Source organism: Nicotiana attenuata, unplaced genomic scaffold, assembly GCF_001879085.1.
Source record: "Nicotiana attenuata strain UT unplaced genomic scaffold, NIATTr2, whole genome shotgun sequence".
NCBI classification, from domain to species: Eukaryota; Viridiplantae; Streptophyta; class Magnoliopsida; order Solanales; family Solanaceae; genus Nicotiana; species Nicotiana attenuata.
The window spans coordinates 248370-272902 of NW_017670979.1; the positions used below are offsets into that span (position 1 = coordinate 248370).

The following is a 24533-nucleotide window of genomic DNA, read 5'->3' on the forward strand; positions in this document are numbered from 1 at the left end:
AGCTTCAAAATTGACCAACAATGGAGGAACTTAGCCTCAAATTCGCGAAAATGAGCTTTTAAAACATTCTGCCCAGCTCTCATTTTTACTTAATCGTGATCACGGAAAACCCATCGCGATTGCGAAGCACAACCTATAATTCCCTCTACGCGATCGCGTATATCCTCACGCGAACGTGATGCCTAAAATCTTCCAACTACGCGATCGCAAATGAGACCACGCGACCGCGCTACACAGAAACATAAAGCTATGCGATCGCAGCCCTATCTACGCGAACGCGAACCTGGATGCTCCCCTGAGATAACTCTACGCGATCGCGAGCCCCCTCACGCGATCGTGACGAAGAAAAACCTGCAACAGAACTGAATCTGCAACTTTTAATATACGAATTTGATCCGTTTAACCACCCGAAACTCACCCGACTCCTCCGGGACCTCAACCAAAGGCACTAACATATCCCATAACATCAATCAAACTTGTTCCAACCTTCGGCACGCTCAAAAAAATCATTAATACACCGAATCTCATCGGAATCAAGCCTAAGGATTTCAAGAACTTCCAAATTACATTTTTGATCAAAAATCCAACCAAACCACGTCCGAATGACCTGGAATTGTGCACACACGTCATAATTGACACAATGGAGCTACTGCAATTTCCGGAATTTCATTCCGACCTCTATATCAAAATCTCACCTATCAACCCTAAAATGCCGAAATTTCAATTTCGCCATTTCAAGCCTAAACCTTCCACGGACCTCCAAAATGCATTACGATCATGCTCCTAAGTCCCAAATCACCTAACGGAGCTAACCAAACAATAAAAATTCTAATCCGAGATCAAATACAAACAAGTCAACTCTTGGTCAAACCTTTCAAATTTCAAGCTTCAAACTGAGAACTGTTCTTCCAAATTCACTTCGATTACTCTGAAAACCAAAACCAGCGATTTACATAAGTCATAATACATCACACGGGGCAAGTCATGCCTGAGAACTGGCGATCAAGGTGCAAAAGCTCAAAACGATCGGTCGGGTCATTACATTATCATAATCAATATATCACTGTTGCGGCGTGCAGCCCGACCCAAAAGTATCCTCACAATACAGGCCCTCGGCCTTACTCAGTCTGAATCTTATAAGCCCCTCGGGCATCAGTAATGAAGCTCAGCTCAAAATATCTTTAAAAATATCATTTAATGTGTTTAAAACAGAATAACATAGCTGAGTTTTGAAAATAGTAAAAATATAGCATGACTGAGCACAAGTTTGAAATCAAACAGTGAGGAAAATATCATTTAAAATCCCCTAAGGGTTCAAACAGTAGGCACGAAGCCCACATATGGCGTTTAGCCCAAAATATAATAATATCAAAGAATTAACTGTCAAATATGCAGCAAAATAGTCATTCGGGATGGACTAAGTCACAATCCCCAACGGTGCAACGTCATCTAGCGTGTGTCCTACCTCAACATGGCCGAACGCTGTGAATTTCCGGGGTTTCATACCCTCAGGACAGTATTTAAAATCATTACTCACCTCAATCCGGCCCGAAATCTAGCTTGCAATGCCCTTGCCCTTCCAATCGATCTCCGGATGCTCCGAATCTACCAAAATCAAAATGTAACCATTAATTTATGCTAAAGGGACGAAGCCTACTCGAAAATAATCGAAAAGCATCACAAAATCCGAAATTACCAAAACCCGACCCCCGGGCCCATGTCTCGGAATTCGATGAAATTAACATCATTAGATTCCTTATCTCCCCACAAGTTCATACATATAAAAAGTTCCAAAATCCGACCACAAATGGTCTTCCAAAACCTCAACCAAAGGCCTAGGTTTCTAAGCCCTACTTTCTCAACTTTACCTTTAATTACAGCTCTAATCCATGCATTAACACCATAAAAACTAGTTTTCATAATCCCAAACCTTACCTCAATGATGTCTCCTTGATTTCTCTCTTCAAAATCGCCCAAAGCTCCAAAATTCGTGTTAAAAAATGAGAAAACCTTCTGAAAATCGCGAAGGAACTAATTTATTTTTCTGTCCGGACATTTCCGCATCTGTGGTCCAATTACCGCTTCTGCGATACCGCATTTGCGGCCAATGAACCGCTTCTGCGGTTCTTCACTTAACCTGCCCTTTCCGCATTTGCGATGGGCTCTCCGCACCTGCGCCTTCGCAGATGCGGCCACACAACCTCTTCTGCGGTCCCAGCCAAACGCACCTCTAGCCGCTTCTGCGGCCCCTCTTTCGCATATGCGGCGCCGCACCTGCGGTCCCCAATTCGCAGGTGCGGAAATACCAGAAGCAGCAAAATCTGCAGCTGCAAAAATTCCTCAAACTCCGCGTCAACCATCCGAAATCACCCAGAGGCCCTCGGGACATCAACCAAAAGCACAAACATATCCCATAACCTCATTCAAAGTTGTACCAATCTTCAAAACACCTCAAACAACATCAAAATCACCAAACTCATCGAATTCAAGCCTAAGGTTCTAAATTCTTCCGCATTCCGCTTTTGACCGAAAACCCAACCAAACCATGTCCAAACGACCTGAAATTTTGCACACACATCCCAAATGACATAATGAAGCTACTGCAACTTCCGGAATTCCATTCCGACTCCTATATCAAAATCTCACCTACCAACCGGAAAACGCCAAAAACTCAATTTCGTCAATTCAAGCCTAAATCTACTCCGGACCTCCAAAACACATTTCAATCACGCTCCTAAGTCCCAAATCATCTCCTGAAACTATCTGAACCATCGGAACTCACATCCGAGCCCTCTAACACATAAGTCAACATCCGGTTGACATTTCCAACTTAAGCTTTCTTAAAAGAGACTAAGTGCCTCAAACCTTCTCAAAACCATTTTCGAACCCGAGCCAACCAACCCGATCAAATATAAAACCGATAATTAAAGCAAATAGAAGCAGATATGGGGGAAACGGAGCGGTAACTCATGAGACGACCGGCCGGGTCGTCACAAATTCCTTCCTGTGTATATACAGATTATATGCAGATTCCTGGAAAAGGAAAGATGCATTCAGTTAATGAATGAATGAAATGATGAGATGGTCCGGTATCATTATCACTGTACTCTTCAAAGAAATATTATGGGTTATGAGTATGTCCAGATATCTCTTTTTTTAACTAAGTTCCAAGCATCACTTTTATCATTTAGTATCGAGTTGTGGGATTTTATATTGCGAATAATACATGTTGTAGGAAGGGATAAGCAAGTGTAATCTTGAAGCACAGAACAATGATAGACAATGATGCTGCTAAAGGTATGGTTGGTCATCAAATCAATTATAATACAGCATGACATAAAACCAATACATCCTAATCATAGAAGTTTTGATGTTAAGATTTCAGGATTCACGCTTGTAAAATCAGGTTTTATCGGATCAATCTTATGATAGGAAGCAGTAGGGACACTACGACACCTTGATCATTCTCTGTTTGAATTTTTTACTAATGTCAGCAGACAACATCTATTATGTTGTACAATCGCAACTTGTTGCCACTAGATCAGTAATTAAGAGAAGTAGAGGGCTCTTACATGTAAGTTTTTTATTACTCTTGGTTGATTGGATAGTAACAAAGCTTTGATTCAACATCCTAACCTGCAATATGCAAAAGTATTATATTTTGATAAAATTTTGAATATGCTGAAATGGTAGCAAGGCCTTATACCAAGACATATCAAGGAAGTTATAGATTTCTAATGTCTTAATGGATAAACAGAATATGGAAATAATTTCTCAAATGTTTCAATAAGGAAAGAAACAACTGATGTTTTGAAGATACTGTATCTGCAATATAGATGATTAAACACAGATGTGAAATGTTTACACCTATTAGCTTTCTTGGAAGTTGCAGGATGTCTGTAACTTTTGCGCTTCTTGAGTTACTTCATAGCATCCAGAAACGGTAAGATTTTTCCACCTTCGGATCATTTGTAACTCAAAGTCGTATATAAGTTATCATCTATATGACTATATCGGTTGATATAATTTGACAATTAAACATTGCTCTGAAGCTTGCTCTTTTATGATACAATTGCATCCAAAAGGATGAGGAAAAGGAAAAAACCTACAAAACTCTTAAAAGGAAAGGCAACATGAAGTTGGTTCGAAGCTTGGCCATGTGGTATAGTTTGGCAGTGATTTGTAATGTTTCAAAAAAGAAAATATTATATGTTCCACATAAATTTTAAATATTATATATATATGCTCGAAGCTTTCCATTTGCTCCCATTGTTTCTATGAAAGTTGACAAAGTTGATTCATTTTTCAATTCATAACAAATCTATTTTTCTATTTTGCTCCAAACTAGATAACTGAATTTATGAAATGACTTTTTTTTAATTATAAATGAAGTGACTTTTATTCTATGTATATTTGCAGGTAAAAATAACTAATGCTAATACAGTCTAGGTCAAATTGTTGGGCACGTGCTAGGCACGGGCATAGAAAAGTCTAGTGTTTACATAAAATGGAAAAATACGTGCTTTACGGATGCAGAACTACTTCTAGAAAAAGGCGCACGTGTTTTATTACAAAGTGACTAAGAATAACCTTTTACAAAATAACTAAAATAGTCTTGCTCCTCTCATCAGCACATAGTACAATTTATTATAGCCATGTTCGTACACCTAACTCTAACTCTAATATATAGTAATCTGTACCAATAAGATGCTAATTAACAATGAATTACAACTGAATCTGAAGAATTTTTTTTAAAACAAAAATTTAAAAGAAGTTTAATTTATAGCTTCTGCAAGTGGTGGTTCAAATAACATAGGATTACATTATTATTAAATCAAAAATAATTCACCATTAATTGCTTTAATGAGTATCAACAACAAAACTATGTTGACAAATATTTATGTCAACAAAGAAAAGCCAACTACTCTATGCTGAGTGTCCCATAACTAGCTATAGCAAGAAGTCTTTTCTTGCGAAAGGTATGAAAAGGCAAGCAAACATATTACTAATCGAGCGCCGCTTAGTTCTTTTACATCAAAGAGAAATTAAACTGATCAGTTGCATGCTAGCTTACTAGATTGTGCATTCTACAACAACAACAACAACAACTACCCAGTAAAATCCCACCAGGTGTGGTCTGGGGAGGGTAATGTGTACGCAGACCTTAACCCTACCCGATAGGGCAGAGAGGTTGTCCGATAGATCCTCGACTCAGAAAAACGAAAAAAGAAACAACTCATTAGTAACTCCAGTATAAACCGTAATAGTAACGAAAGCATAACAACCAAAAGATGAAAGACATGCAATAACAGTAACCAGTATCTAACGCCCAGGGCTAAGATAAACAACAAGTACAGAGTGTATTCAGCATAAACTGCAAGCTATCTAAGATCAACCCTAATCCAACCCCGCCTCACCCCCGGAATGAAGTAAGGAAAGTTCTACTACCCCCTTACCTACAATCCTAATTCTTGACCTCCAGACCTTCCTATCAAGGGCCATGTCCTCGAAAATTCACAGTCGTACCATGTCCTGCCTGATCACCTCCCCCCAATAACTCTTAGGCCTCCCTCTACCTCTTCTCGTACCCACCACGGCCAACCGCTCACACCTCCTTACCGGCGCATCTAGGCTTCTCCTCTGCACGTGCCCAAACCACCTGAGCCTTGCTTCCCGCATCTTGTCATCCACAGGGGCCACACCCACCTTCTTTCGAATATTTTTATTCCTAATCTTGTCTATCCTAGTGTGCCCGCACATCCACCTCAGCATCCTCATTTCTGCTACCTTCATCCTCTGGAAATGGGAGTTCTTAACCGGCCAACACTCTGCCCCATACAACATGGGCGGTCTAACCACGGCTCTATAGAACTTACCTTTGAGTGGAAGTGGCACTTTCTTGTCGCACAGATCTCTAGATGCAAGCCTCCATTTCATCCAGCCCGCCCCTATACGGTGAGTGACGTCCTCGTCGATCTCTCCGTCCCCCTGAATCATCGACCCAAGGTACTTGAAGCTATCTCTCTCCGGGATGACCTGCGGTCCAAGTCTCACGTCCCTGCCTACTTCCCTCGACTCAGCGCTAAACTTGCACTCCAGGTACTCTGTCTTAGACCTGCTCAATTTGAAACCCTTAGACTCGAGGGTCTGTCTCCAAACCTCCAATCTCTCGTTAACATTAGCCCTCGTCTCATCAATTAGAACTATGTCATTAGCAAATAACATACACCATGGCACATCCCCTTGAATATGGTGTGTCAGTGCATCCATCACTAAGGCGAATAGGAACGGGCTAAGCGCATAGCCTTGGTGTAATCCCATAACAACCGGAAAATGCTCCGAGTCGCCTCCCACAGTCCTAACCTTAGTCTTAGCTCCATCATACATGTCCTTGATTGCTCTTATGTAGGCTACCGTCACGCCCTTCGCCTCAAGACATCTACAGAGCACCTCCCTAGGAACCTTGTCGTACGCTTTCTCCAAGTCAATAAACACCATGTGCAGATCCTTCTTCTTATCCCTGTATTGTTCTACCAACCTCCTAATAAGGTGGATAGCTTCCGTAGTGGAGCGACCCGGCATGAACCCAAACTGATTGTCGGAAATAGACGTCGTCTTCCTTACCCTTACCTCCACCACCCTCTCCCAGACTTTCATGGTATGGCTAAGTAACTTGATACCCCTATAATTATTACAACACTGGATATCACCTTTGTTCTTGTACAACGGTACCATTGTACTCGACCTCCACTCATCTGGCATCCTCTTCGTCCAAAAAATTACATTGAACAACCCAGTCAGCCATTCCAATCCTGCTCTACCCATACACTTCCAAAACTCCATCGGGATTTCATCTGGCCCGGTCGCTCTACCCCTACTCATCTTACGCAAAGCCCCCACGACCTCCTCCACCTTAATGCGCCTGCAATACCTAAAATCTCGAAAACTCTCCGAATGCCCCAAGTCCCCTAGCACTATATCCCGGTCGCCCTCCTCGTTTAGAAGACCGTAGAAGTACGTCTGCCATCTCTGCTTAATCTGGGACTCCCCCGTCAATACTCTACCATCCTCGTCTTTGATGCACCTTACTTGGTCCAGATCCCGGGCCTTCCTCTCCCTCGCTTTAGCTAGCCGAACCAGCTTCGCCTTTCTCCCCCAATTCCTCGTATAGACGGCTAAACGCTGCATTCTTAGCCTCCGTGACCGCCAGCTTGCCTCCTTCCTAGCCACTTTGTACCTCTATCTATTCGCTCTCCTCTCCTCTTCGCTAGTGCTCCCTGCCAACTTCGCGTACGCTACCTTCTTCGCCACCACTTTACCTTGGACTACGTCATTCCACCACCAGTTGCCTTGGTGCCTGCTAGAAAAACCCTTTGATATACCTAGCACCTCCCTCGCCGCCTTCCTCACACAGCTCGCCGTCATTGACCAGATAGTGCTCGTGTCTCTACTACTCCTCCAAGCTCCCATAGTGGATAACCTCCCCTCCAACTCGTGAGCTTTATCCTTGGTTAAAGCACCCCATCTAATCCTTGATCGTCCACGAGCATGCCTCTTTTTCCTCTTCATCCTAATGCACATGTCCATCACTAAGAGCCTATGCTGAGTCGCGAGGGTCTCTCCCGGGATAACCTTGCAATCCTTGCACAACCCTCTATCACACCTTCTGAGGAGAAGGTAATCAATCTGAGTCTTCAGCGCCGAACTTTGGAAAGTAACCAGATGCTCCTCCCTCCTGGGAAAACTCGAGTTCGCAATCACCAGCTCGAAAGCTTTAGCGAAGTCTAACAGCGAAGTGCCTCCTCCGTTCCTATCCCCAAGGCCAAAGCCACCATGCACCTCGCTATAACTACCAGCAGCCGACCCAATATGGCCATTAAAATCCTCTCCAATAAATAACCTTTCAGTAGGTGGAATACTACGCAGAATCTCATCCAAACCCTATCAAAAGCGCCTCTTAACCTCCTCATCCAAGCCCGCTTGCGGCGCATACGCGCTCACTACAGTGAGGGTGCACTCACCAATCACCAACTTAATAAACATTAGCCTATCATTCACTCGTCTAACCTCAACCACAGACTCTCTAAGGTCCTTATCCACCAAGATACCCACTCCATTCTTACCCCTCACGACTCTAGAGTACCACAACTTATACCCGTCCGCATTCCTCGCCTTCGACCCTGCCCACCTAGTCTCCTGGACACACGCTACATTAACCTTTCTCTTCTGGAGAATCTTTGCCAACTCAATAGACTTACCCGTCAGCGTGCCTATGTTCCACAACCCGATCCTCAATCTACAAGCTCCCTATTTCCCCTTACCCTCCTTACCTCTCGTCCCATCCACTGACCCCTCCCCACCCCCTACTCACCCCCGGGACCCCTCGAGGACATGACCTTACTCTACCATCCCTGACCACTGCCACAATACCTACGGCAAACTCCGAAAAATACAAACACAGACCCAAACTAGAAAGTAACCGGTAGCAACTACAAGTATTTTAATAATATGCTTAAAGTGATGCTAACTAAATAGCCACAATTAACTTACATAAAGAAAGAGACAAGAAAGCGGGAGGTACCAACTCCCGATGGGAAGAACCTGGGAATATGACTTGAGGTCACAGAAATGTGACGTGCGTCCTTCCAACTCCCACCAACCTTTGCACACACTAGCCGGAGCTGCTCCGCTCTACTCACCCGTACGCCCCACGCTCACCTCGGCAGCCGCAACTAGTTCCCTGAAAAATTACACACAAACACCACGAAACCAATAGGGGGGCTGTCCCAGGCGTGGACCTGGGCAGATTCGAAAACGGTGGGACAACAGGGGAGGGGGAGGGTGGCCGGACAGAGGTCGCCGGCGTCGCTGCTAGGTTTCGGAGCTGAAATTTTGGGCTCAAGAAGGGTTGGGTTGGGGAAAGCGCACAACAGGAGAAGGGAGACGGGTTTATGGGGATAGGAGAGAAGAAGGGAGAAGGGGGTGGGGAGGCGGTCGCCGGCCAAAACACTCCGGCGCTGAACAGAAAAAATAAAAGAGAGAGAAGGGGTGGAGAAAAGAGAGAGAAGGGGGGAGGGGAGAGAGAGGAGGGGGGTGAGAGGAGAGAGGAAGGTGGGGGAAGATCGGGGAGAGAGAGTGTGACTTACCTAGGTCGCCGGCGCCGGAAATCAGGAGGCAGAAGAGAGAGATAGCTAGCGGGGAGAGAGAAGACTAGATTGTGCATTCTCTGATGGAAAAATAGCAGATCCTGATATGAAGTTATCACTTCAAGGCACATGAAAGCATTGAAAACAAGTGCTGCTTAGAAACCCAACTTTTGCGGCCATGACTAAAAGGGTTAAGAATAACCTTATTACTGATCAGCCCACGATCTTCTGGGTGATATTTACTAGATGTAGCACTCTTGATGAATGGCTGACTGAGTAGCATATCTGCAATCCATCTCTAACTATGATCCCTTTCAAAACACTTGGCCAGAAAGTCTTTGCATATATTAGAAACGTTACTCGGAATCACAGGTTCTTCATGTGTAATCTCAAAGTCCAAATCACCAATACCTTCACAACATGACGATAACCGCCTCCTTGTGATCATCTCTAAAACTGTGCAACCAATTGCCCAAATATCAACAGCTTTACAATGAATCTCACAAGCTACAGATTCTGGGGACGCATAAAGCAGTGTCCCTCTATTATTATGACCACACTTCTTTGAGCCTCTATCCCAATATGTATGCGTTTCGTTTTCTACCGCCCTCAAAGACAATCCAAAATCGGCCAACTTGAGGCGCACATCCACAATACTATCATATTCGTGATCAATAGTAGGAAAAACAAGTACATATTTCAGATCTCAGTAAATAAAACCTTTGTGATGAAAATAAGAAATCCCTGTTAAAAGCTGAAAAGCATAGTATGCGACCACCGATTCTTCGAGCGTTATCTTAGACTTAGAGTAGATATCAACTAAATCATGCAAAGTGCCACCGACAGCATATTCAAGCAAGAGGTTATAAGTGTGTTTACCGTTTACGGCGCTTACATCTTCTCCGAAGCACCGAATTACGTATACTTTGATGACTTTTCCTTCTCTATCTATCTAAATGTATTCTTAACCCTAGCAGTGACAATAGAATCCAGGCTTTAGTTCTGTGACTAACTTCTTTCTCTTTAGTACGTAACCCTAACACGATTAACAAAAGTAGACGATGACTTCTCTAGCTACTTAATTCGTTAGAGACTTGATCTTGCTTATATAATGCATGCCCTAAAGTATTTTAGAAAGTTCCATAGTCGGTTGTTTTCACCTCTTAATATATAGAATACGCATTCATTTTATTTTATTTCCATAATGGGTTAATTACTCGCCAAGTAATTAATTAGGGAGCCCTTGTGAGAACATAAAACTAAAAATTTCGTATCCTAAACCTCTTCAACAGCGGCTTTCCAAAACCCTTTTTCTTGCTATTTACTTCATCAAATTTTGACAAAACTTTCCCAAGGTAACTAAATACTCCACTCTTGTTGTACAGTACGAGAATCAAAAAAGATCTGTCTAAATTCCAAAACGATCGTAAATTTAAATTGTAAACTTAAAAAATGTTAAACTTCTTGAACATACATATTTTGAGAACAAAATGACTTTAGAAGTGTTGACTTGAGTATTTAGAAGAAACAATTTCACTTGTTAACTAGTATGTGATATATATATATATATATATATATATATANTATTTTATATAAAATTTAATCTGCTCATCTAAATAAAAAATTAAACATTAAGTTTGCGAGCAGAACTTTCAAAGAATGTTCAGAGAAATGCAACTTCTCTGTTCAATTATACATCATTACCAGATTTGAAAAGGCAATATACACAAAATATTGCCTATAAAAATTAAGTTTCAGCAAAATAGTTTCTTAAAACTCTCTGAAAATCAAAATTTAATTTTGACACAGACATAACAGAGAAAGAAAAATGCAACCGAAAAAAAGAAAACCTTCACCAAGTTACGAATCTCAGAAGAAATGAGGGGAATAGCACAAAGCTGCTTCTTGACGCTCTGAAGATACCTACCTTCCTCTCCAAAGATAGATAGTTTCCTTCCAATTTCTACTTTCATCTCTCAACTCGAAATCTTCTTCAACAGACCCGATTTTGAATATATATATATATATATATATATATATATATATATAAAGAGAGTAGCGAGATACATTGATATTCAGTGAGTACGTTCCTCATGTAATACAAATGAATAAAGCAAACAAATATCTAAAGTATAAATAAATCTCAACTAGTAATAAACTAAAACCAATCTTGAGCCAATTTATTTTACATAATATATATCTCGGAAATTGAAATGTTAGCTTATTTTATCTTTTCTGTTACGGAATATGCATGATTGTATGGTGTGGCAAATTACAGGAGATATTTGTTATGTCATTTGCATTTAATGTCTGCTTTGTCATGGCAAATTCATCCAAAGTTAATTAACCAAAAGCATAAGTTTTAAAAGGAAAAAAGGTTTAAATTTATATTTGTACTATTCGGAATTGTTTAATTTTACATTCGATTACCATTTTAATCCATTATGCCCTTCATGTTAGCATGTCTCTTGTATTTGCTCTGTCAATATGGTGCTCCATTGTGAAAGGTAGATTTCACATATCCAAATTTTTCGAGAAAAAATATCTAAATTTACCCCTAGACTTTTGACTATGGTTTAAATTTAGACTAATTTTAAACTCCATCATAGGTCAAGGGAAAATATAATACTTTTGCAAGGTAATATTTAAACCAAAAATTAAATGAAGGACAAAGTGTTGAAATTCTAATACATATACAGAGCCAACGCAGCGGAAATTAATCAAGGAACGTACCTTCAGCCGTAGTCGTTCAAGTATTGTAGAATCGCCTTCGAAAAACTTGACAGGAATATCTAGAGAGCCTTCTAGCCCGTGCCTATCATAGGATGCCAGACTGATGGAGTCACATGCGTATTTATAGGTAGGCTAGGGACTCTTAGGCAAACACTTTAGCCCTATGGACTTCTCCATAAATTATAATTGCCCTAGGGACTCCTAATGAAAATTGTTTCTTTCCATCAAAGAAACTACCATATATGCATAATTACAAAATATTATCTGATATATTATTTCCTTTGGGAGATAAGGTAAATAATTTATTACCTTATATGTGGGTCACACTAGAAGCCTCTAGAAGAGACGGTAAATTTCTAACATTCTCCCACTTGACCCGCATATTAAAATCAGATAATCCTTTATAAGCGATAAATATATAATATGGCCATAGACTTTATCACTCAACTAAAAGATATGCAACAATCACTTTAACTAGAATTTATTATTACACGAATCATTGCGGTCATGCTTTTAAACAAACACTTCCTTCCGTGTATTACGATGCACAATACATTCTAACAAAGTGTCTAACCACTTTATGAATGAACTTAATATATGTCATTCAGAGTCCAACTTTATTGATCCAATGATCACAAATAATACATGAAAAACTAAAAGTTGCACTGTCATATATATCAGAATAAACATAATGTCTAGACAAACTGTTAGAGAGCAAATCAAGACTTAATTGAGCTACTAAGCCCCATATGAGTTACATGATCCTTGAAAATATTAGAGGGCAGACCTTTAGTCGTAGGATCAGCAATCATCAAGGTAGTACTAATATGCTCAAAATTTACATCTTGCTTCTTCACATAGTCTCTAACCATCAAGCACTTTATATATGTCGATGTGCTTGCTTCGGCTATCACTTTTATTGTTCTTAGAGAAGAACACTGTAGCTGAATTGTCACATAAGATTCTTAATTGCCTTGAAATGGAATCGATAATACAAAGGCCAGAAACAAAGTTTTTCAACCATAACGCCTGCGATGTAGCTTCATAACATGCTTTAAATTCAGCTTCCATTGTGGATGTTGCAACAATGGTCTGCTTGACACTTCTCCAAGACACAACACCTCCAGCAAGAAGAAAAATTTATCCTGAAATAGATATACTAGTGTCTTTGCATCCACCCAAATCAGAGTTTGAATATCCAATCACCTCCAATGAGTCGGAGTATTTGTATGTGAGCTTAAAATCCTTGGTTCCTTGAAAATATCTCAAAACTTTTTTACCTGCTTTCCGATGGTCAAGACCAGGGTTACTTTGATATATGCCAAGCATTCCTACCGCAAAAGCAATATCAGGTCTAGTACAGACTTGTGCTGTAGCGACCCGACTGATCGTTTTGCTTTCTAGAACCCCGTTAAACTAAATAACTCTTCCTGTACCTGCTTTTGTTCATTTATGACTTGCGGGGATGGTTGGTTTGGGATTTGGAAGAGTTTGGGTTGAAATCGGAACACTTGGTTCCCTTAAGGTTGGCTTAAAAGGCCAAGTTTGACTTCGGTCAATGTTTTGAGTAAACAACCTCTAAATCCTGATTTGAAGGTTCCAACAGGTTCATATGATGATTTCGGACTTGGGCGTATATCCGGATCGGGTGTTAGATGATCGGGGAGGGTTTTGGCGCCTAATAGTGAAAGTTGATTCCTTAAGGATTTTGAAGTTCTTTAAATTTGGTTTGGAGCAGCTTTTTGTGATATCGATGTCCGAACGGAACTCCAAGACCGAGAATAGTTCCATATTGTCATTTAAGACATGCACGCAAAATTTGGTGTCAATCCGAGTAGTATAAGTATGTTTCGCTACATTGGATGTGAATTGAAGAACTTGAAGTTCATAAGTTTGATTCAATTGGTTTCAGGGGGTGATTCATAGATTTAGCATTGTTTCGGGCATTCTGAGGGTTTGGGCGAGTCCGTTTTATGAATTCAAACTTGTCGGTATGTTCGGGCGGGGCCTCGGGGGCCCCGAGCGTCTATCGAATGAGGCTCGAGTTAAGTTAGAAAAATTCAAAAGGAGCTGAAGCTCCAGTTCTGTCATAACCGCACCTGCGGTTGGCCAGCCGCATGTGCGAGACCGCAGAAGTGGCCCACCAATCGCAGATGCGGCCCAAGGGGAGGAGCCCAGGAACTGCTGATGCGGCTCCTCTTCCGCAGAAGCGGAACCGCAGAAGCGTCGCCCAGACAGCAGCTGTGGCCCCAGCTAGCCTGGCCAAATTCTGCAGATGCGAACCTTCCCTCGCAAAAGCAAGACCGTAGATGCGGTCCCCTAACCGCAAGTGCGGAAATCGTAGAAGGCAGTGCCTTTATTTAATATGGGAATGTGTCATTTTCAACACATTTCATTCGTTCCTTGGGCGATTTGGGAGCTTCCAAAGAGGGGATTTCGGCTTAGCATCTTGTGGTAAGTTATTCCACCATGTAAATTAGTGAAAATTGTGGGTTCAGAGTAAAACCTAAGGTTTTTATAAAAACAAGCTTTAACCACAAAATTTGTTAGGAAATGAAGTAAAAACAATATATTCTTGATCCTTAGGTTATGGGCAACAACTTCCCTCGAAAATTTCTAGGATCAGGACACGTGGGCCCGGGGATCAGTTTTAGGAAACTTGTATTTAGGGTTGGGAAAGTACTTTAATAGTTAGAATATGAACTCTTGAGCTTGTATTGACTAGTTCTTACCCCATTTGAATAGTTTTGGATCGTTCGGCTCCGAATTGAGGGTTTGAGCGCGTTCTTGAAATTTGAAGTAAGCTTTGGAGCAAGATGAGTCTCCTTTCTAACCTCGTAAGAGGTAAATAACCCCCTAGGTGAATTAAATAAATGTATGTGACTATCTATGAGGGCTACATACATATGTGGTGACGAGAGTCCGTGCGTAGCAACTATTATGCTAATTGTCGGGGTAGTTTAGGACCCGTATCATACCATACTTGCAATGCTTACATTGTTGCTTGCTACTGAGATCACTTAGGACATGCTAGAAATTGTAAATGAATATAAACGGATGTACGCACTTACTTGAAGACTTGTATGAATTTATTTGACTATAAATGAGCAATGTGTGCTTACTTGATAATAAATTGGTATTTCTGGATCGGGCCGATCGCCTCAGTAGAAACTAGATGCATCTATGGTTCGCGCCATTCGACCCTCTGGCAGTGCACAGTTTATTATTATGTTGGACCGGGCTGTACGACCTTGGCATATAGTGCGCATGTTATTTATGTGTAATTCATCCATGATTTACTCTGTTTAAATGCTTTGAAATGTAACTTATTATATGACATGACTGCAATTGATATATTGTTAAGAAATAATATCTTGTTTCGCCTTGTTCTGAGACTGTCATTATATTCATGCTATCCATACTTAGCGTAAACTTTAAAATATTGTTATTGTTGACCTTAGTAGGTGTCAAGTCGAACCCTCGTTACTACTTCTTCGAGGTTAGACTTGATACTTGTCGGGTACTTGTTGGTTATGTACTTATACTACGCTTTCGTACTTAACTATACAGGATCTGAGGCAGGTGCATCTTGTTACCCGTCCGGCACTCGTTCCTAATTCCTGATCGAGATCTCACGCTGAGCTGCCCTTTCTGAGCCGTTCAGCAGCATACCGGAGTTCTCTTCTTTTGTTGTTGTTATGTGCAGTCTATTCTGTTTCAGGCAATAGGATAGTGGTATTTTTGTACATCTAGCACTTGTGACACTAGTTCCTGACACACACTTTGTAGACTATTATTTTGGGTTGTATTTCTATTATTATAAATTTGTTAATTATTGACTGTTTAAAATTTAAGATTTAGTAAATGACGGGATTGGTTGGTAAAATAGATGAGAACTCACTAGTTCATTAGAGTTGGCTTGCTTAACAACGGCGTTGGGCGCCATCACGACCTATGATGGAATTGGGCCGTCACAACATGGTATCAGAGCACTAGGTTCACGTAGGTCTCACAAGTCATGGGCAAACCTAATATAGTCTTGAGGATCGGTACGGAGACGTCTGTACTTATCTTCGAGAGGCTATAGGGTGTTAGGAAACTACTCTTTATTCATCTTCTATCGTGCAGTTGATGGTATACAAAACTTCCTTCTTCTAGTCTCTTACAAATGGTGAGGACGCGCACGACAGATGCTCTAGACCTGGGAGGAGCTTCTCCCCCCGTTGCTAGAGGCCGAGGCAAAGGTTGGGAGAGGGCACCGCCCGAGGTAGGGGACGAGGGCATCCCAGAGCTACCCCAGTTGCACCACCGGCGGATCCTACGGGGGATCCTATCATTGAGGATCAGGGCGAGGTGCCCGCAGTTGAGCCTACCCCGGCGGACTTTTGACAGCTTCGGGTTTCCAGGAGGTCATGGTCCGTATGTTACGTTTCATGGATTCCATGACTCAGGCTGGTTTACTTCCAGTAGACCCATCCACATCTCAGGCGGGAGGGGGAGCACAGACCCCTACTATTCAGGCTCCTGGTCATGCAGCTGTAGTGTATCAGACTCCGGGTGCACTACCCACGAATGGGGCTCAACCAGTTACTGCAGTGGTACCCGAGCCCAGACCGGCTGCAGGCGACGATCTGTAGAAGTTATTGAACAGATGGACTAGGCTAAACCCTCCTATCTTCTGAGGTGAGCGTCATGAGGATACCCAGGATTTCATTGATAGGTGCAGGGACATACTGCACAACATGAGGATATTGGAGTCTCATGGGGTTGACTTCACTACATTCCAGCTAGAGGGTAGGGCCCGTAGATGGTGGCAGTCTTATGTTTTTGGCAGGCCAACGGGTTCTCCTCCCATTACTTGGAGTCAGTTCACACAGCTTTTCGTGGACAGGTATATTCCACCCTCTGAGAGGGAAGAGCTGCGGTATCAGTTTGACCAGCTTGAGTAGGATCAGATGTCGGTGACCGACTATGAGGCGAGGTTTTCTGAGTTGTCCCGCCATGCACTGATAATACTTCCTACGGACACAGAGAAGGTGCGAAGGTTTGTTGTAGGGTTGCATTTTGGTATTAGGGCTAACATGGCCTGAGGGGTAGAGATGGGGACTTCTTATCAGCTGGTAGTAGAGATTGCTCGAAGGATTGAGGGCTACCGTCTGAGGTAGAGAGCAGATGCAGCAGGACAAGAGGGCTCGATTCTCTGGCGAGTTTAGAGGTGCCCCGGCTAGGGGCAGAGGTATGTTTGGGAGGGATCAGCCCAGCAGGCCCCCATATTCAGCACCACCACCTCCTCGAGGTGCTCCAGCGCGCCCCTATTTCAGCGCCATACCAGAGAGTTCTTACCACCCGCTAGCTATTCAGGGTTCTTCCAGTGGGTATTCAGGTCCCCAGGGTTCTTCTAGTTCCTACTTCAGTGCCATGCCGGAGAGTTCATACCACCCACTGGCAATTCAGGCTTCTTCCAGTGGGTCTACAGGCCATCAGGGTCATATATCAGCGCAGCAGGTCACCGCACCGAGGTGTTGTTTCGAGTGCGGAGACCTTAGTCACATGAGGAGATACTGCCCCAAACTTCGGGGCAAGGGAGTGCAGCAGGGTCAGTAGCCTATGATTACAACATCGGCTGCCCAGCCGCCTAGAGGCGGACGACAGACTGGCAAGGGCCGTCCTAGAGGTGGAGGCCAGGCAGGGAGAGGTCACCCAGCTACTGCTCAGTCAGGTGGAGGCCAGCCAGCCGGCGCTCTAGCCAGATTTTATGCTTTTCCGGCCAGACCAGATGTATTGGCCTTAGATGTCGTTACCACAGGTAATATTTTCGTCTGCGGTAGGGATGCTTCAGTGCTATTTGATCCAGAGTCTACTGTCACAACCTCAGTTCGCCCTCTGTGAACTATCGTGACGGTACCTAGTCTCTACGACTAGGTAAGCCTAACAAATGCGGAAAACAACTAATCTTGCGGAATAAATAATCAAAAGCTGAATAACTGAAAGAAATAGTATCTAAATGCTGCTTGGCATATACACACAATTTATCAAAATCTGATACACTATCCCAAAACCCGGAAACTCACGGATCCACAAGCTGAGAAAACACTACATAGCTCTTATCTCCAGAATGCCTAATCAAGAACATAAAGTACAGAAGGGCTAAATACTAGATGCAGGAATAGAAAGAGACTCCTCGGTCTGCGGACGCGGCAGACATACCTCGAAGTCCCGTAGAATCGCCTCGCCTCAAGAATGGTAAGCCTGAGTAGAGGTACCTAGATCTGCACATGAAAAACATGCCACAGGAAGGGCATGAGTACACCACAGCGGTACTCAGTAAGTGCCAAGCCTAACCTCGGTTGGGTAGTGATGAGGAAGGTCAGGGCCTTACTGAGGTTAAATAAGATAGTAGTTTTAACAGTGTGAAATAAACAGTGTAAATAAGTAACACAAGATATAAAGGACAGCAACAACTATCACAGAGGCAAGTAAAACACAGTAAGAGAATATAACTCAGCTCCAAGATAACAACCGGGGATCTCCCAGGATACTGTCCTGTAGTCCCCAGATATAAATACCATATCTGGTGGATCTCCCGGGTGCAGTCCTGTAGTGCAACTCATAAATGTGCAGGGGGATCTCCCGGAATGAAATTCCGTAGTCCCAAAGTAAACATACGGGGGAGCTCCCGGGATACCGTCCCATAGTCCCAAAGTAAAAGTGTAGGGGGATCTCCCGGAATACCGTTCCGTAGCCCCAAAGTATATATGCAGGGGAGCTCCCGGCATACCCTCCCGTAGTGCCAAAGTAAATACGCAGCGACAACAGGAATTCAATTCAATCAATTTCATATCAAATGTGAAGCAGGTAATCCTAACCTAGCATGGTTCACGTAATACAATTAAGGCAGTTAAGGCAAATAGAGCAATTTAGTCAAGTAGACATGCTTCTCTAGGCTACAACATGTTTATTTTCCAAACAATGTAAGCAAGAAAAGGAAGAACACAATTCAAGGCTATTCTTAACGAAAAACTGGATTTCCAACAATTTGTACAAGTACGCGCTCGTCACCTCACATACGAGGCATTTCAATTACCACAATATCAATCCTAAGGGGAAAAGGTCCCCCACACAAGGTGAGACAAGCCATTTACCTCGAACAAGTGCAAGTCAACCTGAAACCACGCCTTTGCCACGAGTATCCGACTCCGAATGGCCAAAATCTATTCAATTAAATTTCATAATGTAAATAACACTTCAAGAACTGATTCTATAATTAAATTCTAAGCTAATACGCAAAATCAGGTAAAATGACCAAAATGCCCCTCAGGCCCACATCTCGGAATTGGATATAATTTACATTTTCAGAAACCTCGTACTCTCACGAGTTCATACATACCAAGAACACTAGAATCAGAGTCCAAATGACCCCTCAAATCCTCATTTAAAGGCCTCTTAAACTCAAGCCCTAATTACCCCTTTTTCCCAAATTTCTCATCAGTAATTAGGTCTTTAATCACATAAAAACGAGTTATGAAGTCAAAAATGTTACCTCCAAGTGATTCCCCTTTGTTTTCCTCAAAAGTCTCTCTCAAAAGCTTCAAACCCGGATGAAAATGGTGAAAAACGGCTCACTTTCGCAAAGGCAACTAAATATAGGTTCTGCCCAGCGATTCCCGCATTTGCGGCTCTGGGACCGCATCTACGGTCCCACTTCTGCGGAAATTACGTCGCATCTGCGACTATCATTTAAGTGACAAAAAACCGCATCTGCGATTGCCCTTCCGCAGATGCGCCACCGCTTCTGCGGTATTCCTTCCGCATCTGCGGACCTTGAAGGAAAATCGAAAATCCGCTTCTGCGGTTGCGAAAATACCAGAAGCAGCAAAAAAATACAGCAGCTGCAACATTTCTCAAAACTCCCCGTCAACCACCCGAAATTATCCCGAGGCCCCCGGGACCTCAACCAAAGGCACCAACAAGTCTAATACCACTCCCCAAACTTGTACCAATCCTTAAAACACCTAAAACAACATCGAAACCTCAAATTAACCATGGATTCAAGCCTAAGAACTCCAAATTTCTCAAAATACGCTTTTGATAAAAAAGTCTATCAAACCTCGTCCGAATGACCTGAAATTTTGCACACACGTCCCAAATGACATAACGGGACAATAGCAACTCTCGAAATTCCATTCCGACCCTCGGATAAAAAACTCACTATCAAACCGGAAACTTCAAAATTCGGCCTTTCGGCATTTCAAGCCTAAATTAGCTACGGACCTCCAAAACACAATCCGACCACGCCCCTAAACCCGAAATCACCTAACGGAACCCTCGGATTTCCATTCCGAGGCCGTCTTCACACTGTTCCGACTAAGGTCAACTTTCCAACACTTAAGCTCTCATTTAGGGACTAAGTGTCCCAAAACTCTCCTGAACTCAAAACCGAACTTTCCGGCAAATCAAAATAGCAGAAATAAACTTGGGGGAAGTAGTTAATAGAGGATCAGGGCGTAAATTCCAAAAACGACCGGCCGGGTCGTTACATCCTCCCACACTTAAACATTCGTTCGTCCTCGAACGAGCACAAAGACATACCTGAAGTAGTGAAAAGATGAGGGTACTGGCTCCGCATATCCTGCTCGGNATATATATATATATATATATATATATATATATATATATAAAGAGAGAGAGAGGGAGAAAGGGATTTGATCAAGGCTAGAAGCTAGAAGTAAGGGTTTTAGGAGAATAGGATAAGTGATTTAGGAGAACGAGATTTTCACCGGGGAGCTGTCACAGCTGTAGAATTTTGAGAAAATGGGGAAGATGGTTTGGGAAAATGAGAGAAAAAAAAGAAAACATACGGTTCTATTAGGCAAGAAAATATGACATTTATTTATTAATTTTTTAATTTTAATCAAGTGACAAAGTCGCCACAATAGATATTTAGTAGCAACTTGTCACGACCCTGGTTTGCCCTCTGTGAACCATCATGACGGCACCTAGTCTCTACGACTAGTAAGCCTAAATTGCGGAAGAAAACCAAAATTCGCGGAAGTAAAACAATTTAAAACAGAAATAAAGGAATAAACAGTGTTTAAATGTGCCGCTTGGCATACACCATATTTAATTCTCAAAACCAACATATAAATCCAAGACCTGAAAACCCATGAATCACAAGTTAAGAAGTACTACATAGCTCTAACTCCAGAATGTCTAACAAGAACTGAAATACAGAAGGCTAGCACTAAACAGCAAGAATAGAAAGAGACTCCTCGGTCTGCGGACGCGGCAGATATACCTCGAAGTCGCTATGGCAGTCGCCTCGCCTCAGGGGTGGTAGGACTGAGTCGAAGTACCTGGATCTGCACATGAAAAACATGCGTAGGAAGGGCATGAGTACACCACATCGGTACTCAGTAAGTGCCAAGCCTAACCTCGGTTGGGTAGTGACGAGGAAGGTCAGGGCCCTACTGAGATTTAATAGAATATAAAAATTCAACAGTGTAGATAAGAACAGTATAATTAAGTGCAGCAGTGAAAGTATCACAGGATATAAAGGTAACTACGACTAATACAGAGGCAAGAACAATCACAAGGATGATAACTGGGGATCTCTTGGTATCCCGAGGATCTCTTGGTATCCTCAATATATGCCAGGGATCTCTTGGTATCCCGAGGATCTCTTAGTATCCTCAATATATGCCAGAGATCTCTTGGTATCCCGAGGATCTCTTAGTATCCTCAATATATGCCAGGGATCTCTTGGTATCCCGAGGATCTCTTAGTATCCTCAATATATGCCAGGGATCTCTTGGTATCCCGAGGATCTCTTAGTATCCTCAATAGGTATGTGCCAGGGATCTCTCGGTATCCCGCACCTCAGCTCGATCATGAATAGTACAGGGGGTCTCCTGGGATGCCTTCCCATAGCCCCAAAATAAAACGCACAACAATAGCAAAAAGAAATACTCAATTAAGCTCAACTTCGTACCAAGGCAAAATAGATAATTCTAACCTAGCATGCTTCACGTAATACAAATAAGACATTTAAGGAAAGTAGAGCAGTTTAGTCAATTAGACATGCTTCTCTAAACTAACAGCATGCTAAATTTCCAAGTAGTGTAAGCAAGAAAAAGGAAGAACACAATTCAAGGCTATTTTTAGTGAAAAACCGGATTTTCAACAATTAGCACAAGTACGCGCTCGTCACCTTACGCACAAGGCATTTCAAATTATCACAATAACAGTCCTAAGGGGAAAGGTCCCCCACACAAGGTTAGACAAGTCACTTAGCTCGGACCGGCTCAAATGTCAACCCGAAACTATGTTTTTGCCACGAGTATCCGACTCCAAATGGCCCAAATCTATTCAATTAAATTTCATAATGTAAATAACACTTCAAGTAACTGATTCTACAATTAATTCTAAGCTAATACGCGAATTAGGTAAAATGACTAAAACGCCGTCGGGCCCATGTCTCGAAATCGAGTGAAATTTATATTTTCGGAATCCTCACACTCTCACGAGTTCATACATACCAAGAACACTGAAATCGGAGCCCAAATGACCCCTCAAATTCTTATTTCAAGTCTCTTAAATCCCAAGCCCTAATTCTTCCATTTTAGGCCTAGCTTCCATGATTTACTAGGTAGATTTCACATTAGAAACGAGTTATAAGACCAAGAATCTTACCTCCAAGTGATTCCCTTGAAATCCCTCTTTCAAATCGTCCCAAAAGCTCCCAAGCCGAGATAAAAATGGTGAAATAAACCTCAAAGTCGCGGAACCCCTTTTAAAAATAATGCCCAACAGTTTTCGCATATGCGGTCCTGGGACCGCATCTGCGGTCCCGCTTCTGCGGAACAAATGACGCATCTGCGATTTCCCGCTTAAAGGCCAAAATCCGCATCTGCGGAAAATATAGCGCATCTGCGGTTCCTGAAGAGATGGCCAAAATTCCGCTTCTGCGGCCACTTAGCCGCTTCTGCGGCGCCGCACCTGCGGAACCCAAACCGCAGGTGCGGTTATGACACCACCAGCAGCTCAAGCTGCAACTTGAACTCCAAAATTTCCTCCGTCAACCATCCGAATTCACCCCGAGGCCCCCGGGACCTCAACCAAAGGCACCAACAAGTCACAAACCACTACCCAAACTTGTACCAATCCTTAAAACACCTAAAACAACATCGAAACCTCGAATTAACCATGGATTAAAGCCTAAGAACTCCAAAATCCTCAAAAATACGCTTTCGATCAAAAAGTCTATAAAATCTCGTCCGAATGACCTGAAATTTTGCACACACGTCACATTCAACACTACAAAGCTATTCCAACTTTCGGAATTCCATTCCGACCCTCGGATCAAAATCTCACTATCGAACCGGAAACTTCAAAAATTAAACTTCCGGCATTTCAAGCCTAAATTAGCTACGGACCTCCAAAACACAATCCGACCACGCCCCTAAACCCGAAATCACCCAACGGAGTTAACGGAACCATCGGATTTTAATTCCGAGGCCGTCTTCACACTGTTCCGCCTACGGTCAACTTTCCAACACTTAAGCTCTCATTTAGGGACTAAGTGTCCCAAAACTCTCCGAAATTCAAAACCGACTATCCCGGCAATTCAAAATAGCAAAATAAACTTGGGGAAAGCAGTTAATAGGGGATCGGGGTGTAAATTCTAAAAATAACCGGTTGGGTCGTTACATCCTCCCTCACTTAAACATTCGTTCGTCCTCGAACGAGCACAAAGACATACCTGAAGTAGTGAAAAGATGAGGGTACTGGCTGCGCATATCCTGCTCGGTCTCCCAGGTCGCCTCCTCGACCGGCTGACCCCGCCACTGAACCTTCACTGATGCAATGTTCTTTGACCTCAGCTTCCTAACCTGCCTGTCCAATATTGCCACTGGCTCCTCAACATAAGATAGATCCTTCTCCAACTGGACTGAGCTGAAACCCAACACGTGCGACGGATCACTATGATACCTCCGGAGCATCGAAACATGAAATATCGAATGAACTCCTGCCAAGCTGGGAGGTAAGGCAAGCTCGTAAGCAACCTCCCCAACACGCCTCAATATCTCAAAAGGGCCAATGAACCTCGGACTCAACTTCCCCTTCTTCCCAAATCTCATAACGCCCTTCGTAGGCGAAACCCGAAGCAGAACCCGCTCTCCAACCATGTAGGAAACATCACGAACCTTTTGGTCCGCGTAACTCTTCTGTCTGGACTAGGCTGTACGGAGTCTATCCTGAATCACCTTGACTCTCTCCAAAGCATCCTGAACCAAGTCTGTGCCCAATAATCTAGCCTCACCTGGCTCGAACCAACCCACCGGAGATCTACATCGCCTACCATATAAGGCCTCGTACGGTGCCATCTGAATGCTGGACTGATAGCTGTTGTTGTAGGCAAACTCCGCCAATGGAAAGAACTGATCCCAAGAACCTCCAAACTCAATCACACACGCACGGAGCATATCCTCAAGAATCTGAATAGTGCGCTCGGACTGTCCGTCTATCTAAGGGTGAAATGTTGTGCTCAACTCCACCCGGGTACCTAACTCCTGCTGTATGGCTCTCCAAAATCGCGATGTGAACAGAGTACCTCTGTCTGAAATGATGGAAACTGGAATACCATGCAGACGGACA

At 42.8% G+C, this 24533-nt stretch overlaps 1 pseudogene; it reads right to left on the reverse strand.

Moving 5' to 3' along the window:
• Positions 1 to 247: 247 nt before the first annotated feature.
• The window catches only part of LOC109244991, a 36580-nt pseudogene continuing 12294 nt past the window's right edge, over positions 248 to 24533 (reverse strand).